The following is a 15,138-nucleotide window of genomic DNA, read 5'->3' as shown; positions in this document are numbered from 1 at the left end:
GAACACCCCTTTTCATCATCATTATACTTGGTCATCCAGTTATCATTCATAATTTTCATTATGTTCTGCACACTTTAACATCATTAGTGCCTTGATAAACGTCAGATTCATTGCTCACCATTTGCATATTAATAGCATACTATTCTTTTTCTTCCCAGGCCTTTGGTTAAAAAGAGATTAACGTATGTCTTTCATTATAAGATTATTGTATTATTATTATTATTATTATTGTTATTATTATTATTATTATTATTATTATTATTATTATTATTATTATTATTATTATTATTGTTGTTGTTGTTGACTGCATTTACGGCTCATCGTTGATTTCTGTTGCTAGTTTACATAGTTAGGAATCTAGTTATTTATTTTTTCCCGTGCAGCAGCTGGACACAGAGCATGGGATCTGGTCCTGTAGTGGCCGGCCAGACAGGATCCAAATGGGTTGTGATCTTATTAGATAACATAAGCCACTGGTCTCTCCTTAATGACAACCCAAAACTCCTCCTCGAAGACTCCATCCAGCCTCCCCCTTTCCCTCCATTCCCTCCCCCCCTTTTTTTAAGAACAGTGCCCCCTCCCACCCAGAAATATAATGAATAAGGTGATTTTTTTTTCTCTTCGACGAATATTCTTCAATACGATTATTGAGAATATCTTAAACCTCATGAAAACGGAGGTTTGAATTCCTTGACGGTTGCCTTAGATCCTTTTCAGTGTAGAATACCTCAAAGATGGCCCGGGATATCCCTGAACATAGAGTATGATTTACCTGTAATAGTCTGAAATTTCCTTGAAATACTCTAAAATTCCCTGGAAATGGCTTAAAATTTCCCTTAACCTTGTCTGAAATTCCCCTAAAATGGATAAAAAATTCCCCTGCCCAATCCGAAAATTCCCTCACCATCAATGTTTTTCTTCCCCAAATTCCTGAATCAAGTAAACATTAACCTAGACTTCAGACCAGGAGCTGCCTGTAGCCAGTCCTACTTCCTGGTGTCTACAGATTCCAGTGAGCTAAATGGTCCTCTTATTTCCCCTTAACACGAAATTTCCCCTTTTTGTGCCCTCAGCTCTGCTTCCTGGCTTTCCCTTAACCCCTTTGCTTTCATCATGACTTTCCCTACCCCTACTTGAACACCCTCCGCCACCCCTTTGTAGGTGTGCCTCACGTAGGGGTAAATCCCTCTTATTTCGCCCTGTTGGCCTTGAGGTTGTGTCTCCTTCCTGTCCCTTGCCTTAGCACCACAGGTAGCTTGACCCTCCCTATCCTCGCCTCAATCCCCCTCCCTACCATTCTCCGCCCATCACCCGCGATAGACATGGACTGTCGCCTCCACCCCTTCCCCCATACAGTCGTAAACCTCCCCAAACCCCACCGTCCCCCAATCTCCCCCACACCATCATGACTTACTCCTCCCCTTACTCCCTGCTCCCCCCCGTCCATAATCTCCTCCCCACCTTCTCCCACCCCATCATTTGCTTGCTTCTTTGGCCTCATTTCCCCCTCACTGTACGTCGTCTGCGCATGCAAACCCATGGTAGCCACGGTTGGTCCAGAACACTGACACTACCTATTTCTTGAGTTAATTTGCCCAGTGATGTGTTCTTCTTCATGTTTCCTTCTGTGGAGTCTGGAGAGAGAGAGAGAGAGAGAGAGAGAGAGAGAGAGAGAGAGAGAGAGAGAGAGAGAGAGAGAGTCTATTCTTATGCAGTGATCTGTCTGTTTATCTGTTCTTATGAGCTTCTTTTTTTCGTAATTGCGTTTCATTTGTCCCCCTTCTTCTTCTTCTTCTCTTCTCCTTCTTCTTCATCTTCATCATCATCATCCTTGTCATTATAATTATCATCACCATTATGGTGACGTCAGTATTATCCTCATGGGGTCATTTCTTTCTTTGGTCTTCGCCCCATCTTGTCCCCCCATCATCAAGTCTCCCCATCATCACTACGTCATCTTCACCCATCATTGCCCCCGTCCACTTCCCTTCATTCTTCCTTCCGCCTCTCTCTCTCTCTCTCTCTCTCTCTCTCTCTCTCTCTCTCTCTCTCTCTCTCTCTCTCAAGATGATTTTCATCATTCTAGTATTAAGTTTATAAAATATTTCATTTCATAAAAATCCTCATTCATTTCTAAAGTTTGCTTCTTTTTCGATATCCTTCGTATTCACCAATTGCCCTCTATAATTTTTTCATCCTCTTTCGTTCTCGTGGGGTATGATAGATAGCATTTTATTTTTCAATCTTTGCTTTCAGTTATTTTCCTTAATACTTAGTCTTTTTTATCTATGTATAAAGAATTTTCTTGATGCAAACCATCCCTTAGACTCTTTATCTATTTATTCCTTTCGTTGTAATTTTTTTTATCCCATCCCTTGGCTTCTTTACCTATCCCGTCTCTGGTTTTCTTTGCCTGTCCCATCCCTTGTTCCCCTGTCCTATCCCAATCCCTTTGTGTTAGTACGTATACACGCTTCCGTCAATCACCCTTTTCATTCATTTTTGCTGATTACTTCTCCATCTCGTTTTCTATTCATTTCATTGACAAAATAAACTAAGTGATCTATTTCTTCCTCATTTTCTGATCCATATCATTACACTCCTGTTGCTAATTATCTCCCTGAGTTCGTTTTTATCAGTTTCATTAAACTGTTTCTTTTTTTTCTTTTTTTTTCACTTAGTTCACCTTTCCTGGACTCAACACGAGCAAGCTTAAGCTTTGATCTGCCTGCCGCGAAGCTTCGTACTTACGTAACTGCTCGAGACGAATATTTAAAGTTCGAAGCCACTGCGGGGGATGATGGTCATACTGCTTCATTGGAAGCTTCAATATGAGGATCGAATCTGTCTCAGTCACCTTGAAGTGAACTTCATAAGCGAGTCATTTGCAAAGACATTCTGGCCTTCTGCCATCACACCACACCTGACCTTTGTAGCTTCAAACGAAATATATGAAGAAAAAATTAAAGCTATGAAACAGTAAAATTTTGATAACAAATACCTTGAAGTAGGTCTTGTACTAGCGCGAAAAACTTGGGAGCTTTTAATTTCAACCCAGTTCTTCCCTCCAAAAGCAGGGAAGCATCTGTTCATAAACTTCTCCTACTCGACTCAAGAAAATGATTACCTCCTCCTACCCAAGACCATCATCTCCTGACGGTGTAAGCGATAGCCACACCATTATATATATATATATATATATATATATATATATATATATATATATATATATATATATATATATATATATATATATATATATCTTTTTTCACTTTATTTCTTTCCTTGCATCTCTTTCTAATTACTACAGATTAGATAGCATGAGAGGACTTGATAAGCTACTGTGCATTGTGATGATTACGGTTATCTCTATGATAAGACTTTTTAGTATTATATGCGTATTGTTAAGTGAATCCTTAAGCTTTGCTGCCAGTGTCTCGTCACTGTGTTGGAGTTGGCCATTCCAACTGTCGTATTGCAATAAGGTAAGTCCAACTTGTGATAGATAAGCTTAATATAAAGGTTCGTAAATATAATGAGTGATAAGCTTGATATAAAAGGTTCGTAAATATAATAAGTGATAAGCTTAATATAAAAGGTTCGTAAATATAATAAGTGATAAGCTTAATATAAAGGTTCGTATTCATTATTCTGCACTGATTGGTTTAAGGGAAGACTAGTGAAGCAGCCAAGACGGTCTTACTTCTTCAAGCAATCTTCTCTGTGATACCCTGAGGGTTGCCGATGAAGCAGTAAGGTCGGGTGATGTGTCTTTATCCTAACCTCGAACCCGGGTCCTTGCGTTCCCACGTCTGTATTGTCTTCGGAGCCCCTCCCTTTCTGTACCTGTCATCATTCTTGAAATCCCTCACACAACGCGGGACTCCAATCACCCAGAAATAATGACATATTACACAACCCCAAGTGACCTCTTAAGTGACCTAGAATTACATTTGACCTCTTAAGTGACGTAGAATTATATCATGTGACCTAGAATTATATTTGACCTCCCAAATGACGTATGATTATACCATGTAGCTTTTCAAGTGACCGAGAATTACATTTGATCTCCCAAGCGACGTATAATTATAATCACGTCTCCTGTCAAGGGGTCTAGAAGTATAACTGACCTGAGTGACGTCGAATTATATCATGTGACCTTTCACGTGACCCAGAGTTATATTTAACCTCCCAAGGGACGTAAAAATTATATCATGATTACCCTCAGTAGAGGCCTTGCATACCCTGAAATGATTGCATCGTTCGCTGCCCAAATGACCTGATATGATTACATCATGCCAGACGCTGGATGATCTGAAAACACAGTGTGTTCAGGACCAGACAACTTGGGTGTGATTACAGCGAGCCTCTTAACAACGGTTCATGGGTAATTAGAGGGATTTCAGGAGATGAAAGTCTGGGTGATTGCAGTTAAGGGCCGGCAAACGAGCGGTGCATGTTTAGGTCTAAACAGTGAATGAAAAAAAAAAAAAAAAATATATATATATATATAATATATATATATATATATATATATATATATATATATATATATATATATATGTGTGTGTGTGTGGTCTTTACCGTCCCCGTTCCCTCCAAGGTCGATCGATTTAGCCCTCCAAGATTAGGAGAGTTCCTCCTCCAAGGCTGGTCGAATCCCCCCTCGGAAGTTGGTCGAAATCTCCCACTTCCCCTCCCCGAAATTTAGTCGAGATCCCTCCAAAGATTGGTTGAATTCCTCTTCCAAGGTTTGTCAAGTACCCTTTCCGAAGTTGGTCGAGTCTTCTCTCCAAGGTTGGTCGAGTCTCCCCTCCAAAACTGGTCGAATCTCCCTATCCAAGATTGGACGAAAGTACCACCTCACCCCCCCTTCAACGCCCCATCCCCCTTCTACAAGCCAAGCACCTGTGATGGGTCGAGTGGATGCGGGTTCGACTCGGGGCCGGCCAAGATCTGCCACTGTTGTGATGTAGGTTCGCGACCTACATGACCAAGATGTTTACCCAGGATTAGCGACCTGGAGTACATCATAGTACACAAGTTTTTGAGTCATTGAATACGACGAAAGGTACAGTTGTGTGCCGTAGAAATACAGTACTTAATAGCAATGAAGTACAGAGTGGCAGAAGACTAGAAATGTCATGGAATACCTCCACTGCGGCAAGACCTACATGATTTTTGTGGAATACAGTACAACCAGGAAGAGACAGTAAATCACACAACCCGTAATTATGTACGAGTACAATATCCGGGTTGCGTAACATTACCCCCCGTGTTTTAGAGTGAGGCATGCGTTGTGCGTGGCCAGGGGGAAAATTCGGTTACTGTGCGGGAGAAATCCCGGTGGTGAATGACAGTGGGAATTAATTAGTCAGCAGTATACAGGGAGGACATTATTCCCTCCGTTGATCCTGAGCAGCAGGCTGTGTGGTGGATGCCTAGTTGTGGGACATTCCTCCGCCAACAGCCATGGCGGTAGGGAGCCCAAGGCCATGGATGGTCACGGCACATGTACACTGTACAGTGTACGTGGTGTATGTGAGTGGGCCCATTTTCTTCTCCCACAGGGGATAGTATGCCCCCGTGGTTAACAGGTACTCTAATCAGAGAAGCGTTTCCACGAAAGAAAAGAAGTGGTGATCATGTTGCCTGTTTCTTGTGGTGGGGAGGTTTGTACGAGGTTCGACGATCGTATGAACAAACTAATACTGTACTGGGAGGCCGCCCGCTGCGTGCAGGTAGGGAAAAGACGAGGGAAAGGGGAGAGTTATGATAGGGACGAGATGAATGTGCTGCTGGCGAAATACCGTGTCTTGTTGCTATTAGAGGCAATGAGGACGAGGGAGTCGAGACGAAGGGGAGCCGTGATTGGTTGGTCCGTCCATTCCCAGAACTGTAGGAGGCGAGGTTGCTAGGGCGTTGCCTGGACGGGAGGTGCACCTGATGAAGGAGAGGGCCAGAGGCTGGTGATGGGGTAGTGAGGGAGGAAAGGTGTTGCCGACGGAGTATATATAGGTGTTGCTGGGTGTGGAGTGTATGGAAATCCAGAGCAGTCTTTCCTGTTAGAAAACCAACGAGGCTAGGTGAAACAGACGCATCCTCTGGCTTATGGAAATTCCAAGACAAATCCCTAAATCAAGGTCTATATCTGCAGTAAGTGTGTATGGTCGTAGGATTATCTTGAACACCAGAGGGGATTAATTAAGATTTTTCCACTGGTGTCTACAGAGTTAAGTTGGCGACCTTAATCACCCCGCCAGTCGATAGACCTAAAGCTGATGTAATCAACCAACCAACTACCCCAAATGGCATCGAAGTATTACTTTTTATCATTGTTACAAAACGAGTTAGTGACTAGAGAGATCAAGAAGGCTTCACGAAGTACTCCATCACAACAGGAGTTGGTGTGAGTGGAAAACAGTGAACCTGTGACACGTAATTGGTAGTGGGATTTGTCAAGAGTTTAAATCTTTGATGAAGTCCCCAAGAACAGAGCCAGGACTGAGGATGTGGGTTCAGGTATACGTTGAAGCTCGGAGCGTGTGTGTGTGTGTGTGTGTGTGTGTGTGTGTATATACCATGAGGGAACCGGGTGTTGGATAATGGATGAAGAATTTATAAGCCTGGAATACGGGAAGTGGGTGATGTCATCAGCATAGCATTAAGCACAAGTTCATTGAGGGAGATGATGACACAGAGGCTTCGAGCGGCCATGCAAGACTTACTCATGTGGGAGAAGGAACCAAGACTGAAGGATTATTCGAAGGATTATATACGCGACGTGTGTGTGTGGCAGAGAGAGACAGGGAGGGTTCAGCATTCTGATACTCCGGTGGTGTATCTTTGGGAGGCGAGAATCTGAGGCGGATATACATATACCTCAGAGGAAGGCGAGGACGTGGGGGGTTAGGCGGTCTAGGTTACGTAGTCGCCATGCCGCACTGATGTGTGTGTGTGTGTGTGTGTGTGTGAGGAATACCAAGGTAGCCAGCAGACTGTACTCGGAAAGATATTCCTTTAGTTGCGGGACACCGGTAAAGATGAAGATCCGAGGAAGACCCACCACAGTAAAGAGGTTTCTTTAGAATGCGAGTTTTGACAGAGGAAAAGTGGATGAAAGATAAGGAGGTGCGAGGACTCCTGAGTGAGATCAGGTCATGCGAGTAAGAGGAACAATATGAGGAGCTAAAGTCTGAATGTTTGTGAACAATGAAAGTCTTGGTGACTGACGTATGTAATTCTTTTCAACCTAGAGTAATAGTTATTGGCGTTTAAACTGCTCCAACTTTACGATCAGTGGATGGGTTCGATCATGTATCTATTATCACCTTTGGAACACTTACCACCACCACCACACAACAATTGATTTCATGATAAATAAAGAAACTCTTTTTTGACAAAGTAGGATGTTCTGCGTGGCTCATCCTGCACCCGGCAACTCTCTCTCTCTCTCTCTCTCTCTCTCTCTCTCTCTCTCTCTCTCTCTCTCTCTCTCTCTCTCTCTTGCTCTTAAGCATATTTAGCCTCGTTTTATTTTCCCCGAGAATGATTCACGTTGCTTTGAATAATTAACAGAGCACACAAGCGCCAGATCCTCTCGGTCCATATTTGCTCTCCTACGGTAGCGCAGGTGATAACTCCCTCAGCTTAACTGTGACAATATTTACTCACTCGTTACGTCTTCTCTATGTTGTTGGACCTAATGGTTGTTGACCGTCGGATGGTCGTCTGGCAAGGATACGTGTTACGTAACGTCATACCCACATCTCGAAATCATTCCTGTTTCTCTTTTCTTAAGTCTGAGCGGCTTTGAAGTCGGGGTAAATGAGGTGTCGTTCGGCTTACATGGTAAAGTTTGCCCTCTTCACCAGGGGCGTAAGGTCTCCTGGAGACTCCGACCTCCAGTCCAGGGATTTCCAGCTTCCAGTGCCGTGGCGTCTAGCCTCCAGGTTAGTTCTACCTCCAGTTCATGGAAGTCAAGCCTCCAGTCCAGGAAATTTCGGCTTCCAGGAGAATCAGGCCTCCAGTGTTGGGGAATCCAGGCTTCAGGGGAGTCCAGCCTCAGTCCAAGGGAGTGTAGCCTCAGTCCAGGGGAGTCCAACCTCCAGTCCAAGGAAGTGTGGCCTCCAGGGAGGCCGCCGGGCTGGTCCTTGCGTGAGGAGGGCAGGGATAAAATGAAGATTGTATTCTTCCGGTCGATAACTCATTCTTTCTCTTCGTTATGTTGCTGTGACCTGAGGGAGGCAACGGGTTGTTAACCACCCACATTGTTTGGTCACCACTTGAACCTACCACACTGCTTGGTCACCACTGGAGCCTACCACACTGCCTGGTCACCACTGGAGCCTACTACACTACCTGGTCACCACTGGAGCCTACCACACTACCTGGTTACCACTGGAGCCTACCACACTACCTGGTTACCACTGGAGCCTACCACACTACCTGGTCACCACTGGAGCCTACCACACTACCTGGTCACCACTGGAGCCTACCACACTACCTGGTCACCACTGGAGCCTACCACACAGCCCGGTTACCACTCGAACCCACCACACTATCTACCTTCAAAGGAAAACCCGAAGAATATCATTTTGTTCCAGGTAGTTGAAATGTTCACAATATGTTCTTCACCCCTTTAAATCTCCTCATCCCTCATGTTCACATTTTGTTCGCCCTTGTGGACGATCCGATGTAGTGGCATGATGAAGGGGTAGTGATGGTGGTGGTCTGTTGCGGAATGATAGCGTAGGGGTGATGGTGGTCTGCTGTGGTATGACCGTATAGGGACTGGTGGTGGTGGTCTGCGGAGTCTTAGTGTTGGGAATGACCACATAAACGTGACAGAATCTGGCATGTCACTCTAGGAATGGCCACAATCGCTGTGTGGTATGATCGTGTCGGTGTGGTGGTTGCCTGTGTGGAGTGACGGGCGCGGTCTATAATTCAACTGGAATGCAATACAGCCTTCACAGATGATTGTACTCAGCTTGACGGATTAAGCTGTCTCATGCCAGCCACGCCCGGAAGCTTATTCCAGCTAAGTTGTATGTTCCGTGCTGGCTGGCCCGCCTCACACTGCACACTCCACAAGGGAACTAACTTTCTCGAAAATTATATCGTTTGTATATTCTTGTTTCGTGTATCTAAGCTTCAAGATATAACGTCTAGCTAGATTTCCAGCTAAACCCTAAAGCTAAAAAAAACTTATTTATTGGGTAAAACCCAAGCTAATTGCTCACCTCAGTTTCCATTTAACATTCAAGCTAAGTATACGGCTTATGCCTTATCCCAAACTCAAGCTAAACCTCCTGCTTCACCAATCAAAACTCCAGTGACGTCCCACTCAAACTGTACGAGAAAGTAATAGAAATGGTCAGATATTAGCCTTTTCCCCTGTAGATGTTTTACTCGTGGGCAAAAATAGACCCAACACCTCTGTCTGTTTACGCCGTTAGGGATGATGGAGTGAGGAAAGACGCGGACGAGGGGGTTTGCCTGGCAAATCCGGCTCAAGAAGCACTGATTTAAAACCTCACACTCGTAACTCCTGCGTTCTCGAGATACCGACAGTTCCTCGATGGAAATATCGTACTTTCTTCACAATAAAGTTTTTCTTTTTTTTCCATGAAATATCGTCCATTTTCAGTGAAATACTGATCCTCTTAGATCAGATATTGGGGACCGGAGGTAACAAGTCAGCCTTTCCAATTGAAACGTCCCTCTTTCTACAGCAAATAAGGTACCTCGAGCAAAAGATAACCATCTTTCTTCAGTAGATTACCGTACCTGCATGCAAAAGTATCGTATGTCCTTGATAACCATCGTGCGTTATCAATAGAGTATCACACAGCCTACAATGAGTATCGAACTCTGTGTGAAGTAGCCCCTTTCCTTAGGAAACATCATTCTTCCTTTTTCGTATATTAGTGAGTAGATGATAATATTTCATAAATTATCAGCAAGATAGATTGTTTTCCAGATAACTCAGCGTCCTTTGTCGATAGAATTTCGTAATTCCTGAAACAGATTTGGTCCTTCACATCAAACACCTTTTCCCCTCGACAGGAATCTTATTTTCTCTCGGTGAAACTTTCCTTTACCCAGAGTAGAGTACGTGCTATCTTGGCAACATATCAACTTCAGTATTACCTTAGGTTATTTAGACAATATCATACATCTGAATCCTCCTCATAATTCCCATGACACTACCTGATTTGAGCGACCAAATCTGGCTCTGTGTATGGCCAAGTGGAGGAACAGGTATCACAACCTGAGAAAGACGGTAGACTAAAGAGAAGGAACAACGTTGTTGTTGTGAGAGGTTCTGCTTTGATGGCAGGAAGGAAACAAAGTCTTTGATGGTCGGAAAAAATGTGTGTGTGTGTGTGTGTGTGTGTGTGTGTGTGGGAAGATGGGAAGACGTGCCTTGGGCAAGGGAGGAACTGCGTGTCCTTGTTTATTCATTGTTTCATTCCTGAAAATGGCACGCAGGACGCAGAGGTTTGTATCAACGTTACCAATTCGCGCGTGTCTTGATTATTGAGAGAGAGAGAGAGAGAGAGAGAGAGAGAGAGAGAGAGAGAGAGAGAGAGAGAGAGAGAGAGAGAGAGTGTATGTGTGTGTTTTCCTCGTGCCGCCAGTGGCCACCATATTCAACAGACAGCCTGGCCTTTTGGATGATGGTCTTACTGCCTCGCTAATTACATTTACATACGTATTTTGTGGTACGTGAATAAATGAGAACGGTGATTATCGTGTGTCGTAATGTTCCGCACTGCAACTCGTCCCTAGTCTGGAAATTGTGTAGAGGACGATGGAATCTTGTGGCACCAGGATTATTCGCCCTCCAGGAGCTAGTCTTTGAATCTTATTGTATTTACATACGGGGAGTAGCGGGGACCCAGGCGGAGACTGGGAGAGGGTAAGGGGAACCCTTGCGGAATGTGGCAAACATCCTGGTGGAGGGTAAAGGACCCTGGAGGAGAGTAGGGGGGGAGGGGGGGCGGTGCCAGCGGGAGTTGGAGGGTCCTGGTGGAGGAGGATGGAGGTCCTTGGTGGAGGATCCTGGCGGAGGATGAAAAATTCGTCGTCCTGACGAGAGGCAAGAGTGGCGAAGTTGTCCCTTCCTGGCGGAAATAAAGGAGAGTGGAGGGGACCCGAGGGAGGGAGTGGAGGAGAGAGAGAGACTCTTTCTCCTCATGCTAGACAGACAACAAAAAAGATTGGGATGATAAAGAGAGAATTAACATAATTGAAAATTATGTCAGTGTTGATAATGAACATTATGGTCACTTAACAATAATCCGATTTGACTGTTTTGAAGCAGTTCATGGAATAACCGCAGAGAGTGAACTGATGTGTTTGTGTGTGTGTGTGTGTGTGTGTGTGTGTGTGTGTGTGAGGGGATGAGGGTGTGCAGGAGGAAAGGGAAGCATGGGAGGTTTGTCGGAAGAGAGATAGGTGGTAGGTAAGTGTAGGATGGGATGGGGTGAGGAAGACGTGTACGACAGGGAAGGTCGGAATGGAAGAGTACGTGTGAAAGGGAGGGAGTGGAGGGAAGGGAAATGGGAGGGGGGAAGGAATGGACCTGCAGGCCACACTTCACGCGACGGGTCATGAACCTCGCAATATAATTACCCGTCCTCTGTAATTACATCATAAACGTTGGATTATCCTGTTTACCTCTTAAATTACAGACCCGTGTGTCTCCAACGCGCCTCCCTCCACCTGCTGGAGAGACTTTTTCGTATCTTTTTCGTATCTTAAGAGATTAAGAGAGGCTCTCAATTATCTTAATGTCTCAAAGGGACTGTCGTATTTCTGTCTTTTTCAGTGACTCTAGAAAGGCTCTTATATGTCCTAGAGACACAAGAGAAGCCCTCACTCATCCTGGAGACTTAGAGAGACTCGCATTAGCCCTAGAGATTTGAAGAGAGTTAAGGTCAGACTTTCAGTTATCCTAGTGTCTCAGCATAAGCTCTCGCTTATTCTTGAAACTTGAGAAGAGAAGCTTTTTATCTCGCTGATGCTCGCAGGGACTTCCATTACACAAGACTGAAATCAGAGACGCGGTACTTAGAGACTCAGGAAAGGCCTAGAGACTCAGGAGATGCATTCGCTTCCCATGGAAACTTAAGATAGGCCTAGTGACAGAGGAGACACGCTCATTCCCCAGAGAAACTCAAGGAAAGCCTAGAGACTCAAAAGAGGCTTTAAGGCTGAGGAGGATTCCCTCGCTCCTCTTAGAGACTCAAGATATATTCTCATGCCAAGAACCCAAGACTCTTACTCACCCTCCTATGCAGACTCAAAAGAGGAGTGGCTTTCACTTGTCTTAAAGGTTCGAAATAGTCTCTTACTTATGCTTAGTATTCAAAGGAGGATGTTATATATCTTAGACAAGCAAGTGAGGCACTTGTTTATCCGAGAGGCTCAAGACGGTCCATCTCTTATCCATGTATTCCATGGACTCCAGACAAATGTTCTTACTTTATGTAAGACACTCACCAGAAGCTGTAATCAATAAGACACTACAGAAATTTACACTTGTACTCAAGACAAAGAAGAAAGCTTTATAAACTTACGAGTCTACGAGGGCTTTCTCTCGTTTCCCCATACTGTCTCAGCAGAAATTGCCTTTTCCTCCTTTAGAGTCTACAGATCTAATTCCTCATGAATATCTCCAAAACTCTCAAGTTTAATGAGGCTCTCAGGTATCCTCCAATAGTGTACTGAGGCTCATTTTGCCCTAGAAATATCCTGCGTTGGCACTCAGGGTCTACTGATGCCCCCAATCATTCCTAAGTCTCCAAAGGTTCTCACTCAATAGCAGAAGAATATAGAGTCCCTCATTTGTCTTTGTAAATCACCAGGAGCTCAGTGATCCTCATGCTGGAAAGAGAGATGTCCTTCCCAGCCCGGGACTCTCCATAAGCTCCTACTAATCCATGAGTCTCCACAGTCATGCTTGACAGTCAGGAGGTAATCGTTCATCCTGTAGAAGTTACAAGAGCTCTCCAAGAGTCTGTCACCCAAAGACTCAAGACATCCCCTCAGTCTCCCAAGCATCTTGGACAGACTTAACTTGCGCTTCACCTCCACTTCGAAGAAAAAGCATCGACTCGAAGTCAACCAAAGAACCTCGGTGTTCTGTCTCTAATGCAATACAATCAAGGGAACCGCGTTCCATTTTCTGAATACTTGATTCTTCTTCGTCAGTTAGCTCTCCTAGCGTGTTCATCTGCATATAGATCATTCCAGTACAATGACATTTACATATCTGGAGTGTGGAATGTGCATCCGGAAGAAGGATCCACGTAAATATAACTTCGTAGAGGTTTTTCTCAGTGTCCTTTAAGTCTGTAGGCTTCATTAAGCCATGGAACCCCCCCCAAAAAAACAAGAAAATGGAACTACTTTACGTAGAATTTGAATACGCAAGTACAGCTACTGTCTGTATTCTCTCGGGGTCTGGAAGAGGTGCTACACTGTAATTCCAGTGTACTTGTGTCTTCCATGCTGGGTGTAGATCTTAGTTATACCAGTTGTCTCAGCCCAGTTTTGAACCCTTGAGTGAGCGACCGACGCTGACTTTAATAACTTGGTCGTGACTGTCGTCCCCGGTCGTGTCTAGTTACGTCGTTAGTGGTCGTGCAGCAACGTGTCGTGCTTACTCCCCCCCCCCCTGTCTTTCGTGTTATTGTCGTTTATGGTCGTGTTGAAGTTCGTCGTGTCCTGCTGCTCTAAATAACGTGCAGTCTCTCTTACTTCTTCGTTGTTCCTTTGTCATCTTTGGTCGTGTTGTGGTGGCGTGTCGTGTCGCGATGTGCGTTGTTTACATGAGGCTTTGTTTAGTGTTGTTGTCTGTCAACACTGGGTCGTTCGTGACTTGTCGTCTCTCAGGTTGTAACTGCCATAACAGAGCTTGATATTTTACAGTTGAATATTTTCAAAGTTAGAGCTCTTGTGATGGCAACACTACTGTCAATATTTGGTGGGGGTTCGTACCCCGAAGATCGACCAATATTGGCGATATTTGCAAGCGAGGCTTTTAAAGTAAAGTGCCGACGATGCTTAGAATTCAGAGTCATTATGCTGAGTACAGCTAATGCTTAAGAGTTTAATCCCTTAAAGAACGATGGTGTGTGTGTGTATGGTTCTCCTCTCGGATTAAAGTTGGCGATGTGAAAACGTGTTTAAGTTAGGGGACATCGTATTCGCTGCTTTGGGGTTATTCCATTAGCAAAATTCGCTAGTTTAGAGATATTACATTAGCAAAATTCGTTGGTTTAGGGTTATTACGCTGGCGATGTTTGCTACTTTTGGATTAATTCTTTAGCGATATCCGTTACTGTGAAATTTTACACTGGTAATATTCGCTACTTTGGCGAAATGATTTTCTGGATTGAACTCTTAAGTCGACCATTTATGAAAGACATACACATGGAAGTGAATGTTAGAAACACGACACGATCCGTCTCGTCGAAGTAATTCCCTGCGGAACTTAAGCTTAGGATATGAAGGACTCCCTCTGAAGGAACAGGTCAGCAGCCTCCTCCACTGTATGGAAGGAAGGAAGGAAAGAAGACGTTGCGTTCAGAACTGATGAAGGACTGTGTGAGAGAGAGCAAGTTGTATCGAAAAGCTAAAGATTCGGGACCGGAGTGAGGGAATTGGATAGGGTGAAAAATGGGATTGTAAAGAAAGAAAGGAAAGACTGAAGAACTACAGTAAAGACGAATTTCCAAGCTTCAGACGCCTGGAATAGAAAGATGGTCGCTGCTGGGCCTGGGGAAGGTGATTTGTGTGAGTAATAGGTGGTGGTAGGACGATACACGAGGGAGAGGTGAAAATGGGAGTGATGGAGTGTGTGGATGAGATGAGTGTGTGGCTATACACAGGACACAGATGCCTGGAAGAAAGAACGTATGGATCATCCTCCAAGACAGTGGAGGTATTTATATAGATATGTAGATGAACAGATAGAGAGATAAAAAGAGAAATAAATGATTTGACCCTAAATAAAGTATGATGTGTACAACATTGATGGTGGTTAGACTGACTGAACAGGATCAGCATGTTGTGCTGACTAGCCGAGGAAGGAACCATTCAGTACACTGAATCAAAGCCTAG

The 15,138-nt window shown here is 44.3% G+C and overlaps 1 protein-coding gene across 7 annotated transcripts in view; it reads left to right on the top strand.

Moving 5' to 3' along the window:
- Nucleotides 1-15,138, top strand: part of LOC139761827 (sodium/potassium/calcium exchanger Nckx30C-like) — a 367,624-nt gene that overhangs the window by 282,456 nt on the left and 70,030 nt on the right. The window lies entirely within an intron of this gene.

Source organism: Panulirus ornatus, chromosome 42 (assembly GCF_036320965.1).
Source record: "Panulirus ornatus isolate Po-2019 chromosome 42, ASM3632096v1, whole genome shotgun sequence".
Lineage (NCBI taxonomy): Eukaryota > Metazoa > Arthropoda > Malacostraca > Decapoda > Palinuridae > Panulirus > Panulirus ornatus.
Note: the sequence above shows the minus strand (reverse complement) of the source record. Positions and strands in the feature narration are given on the sequence as shown.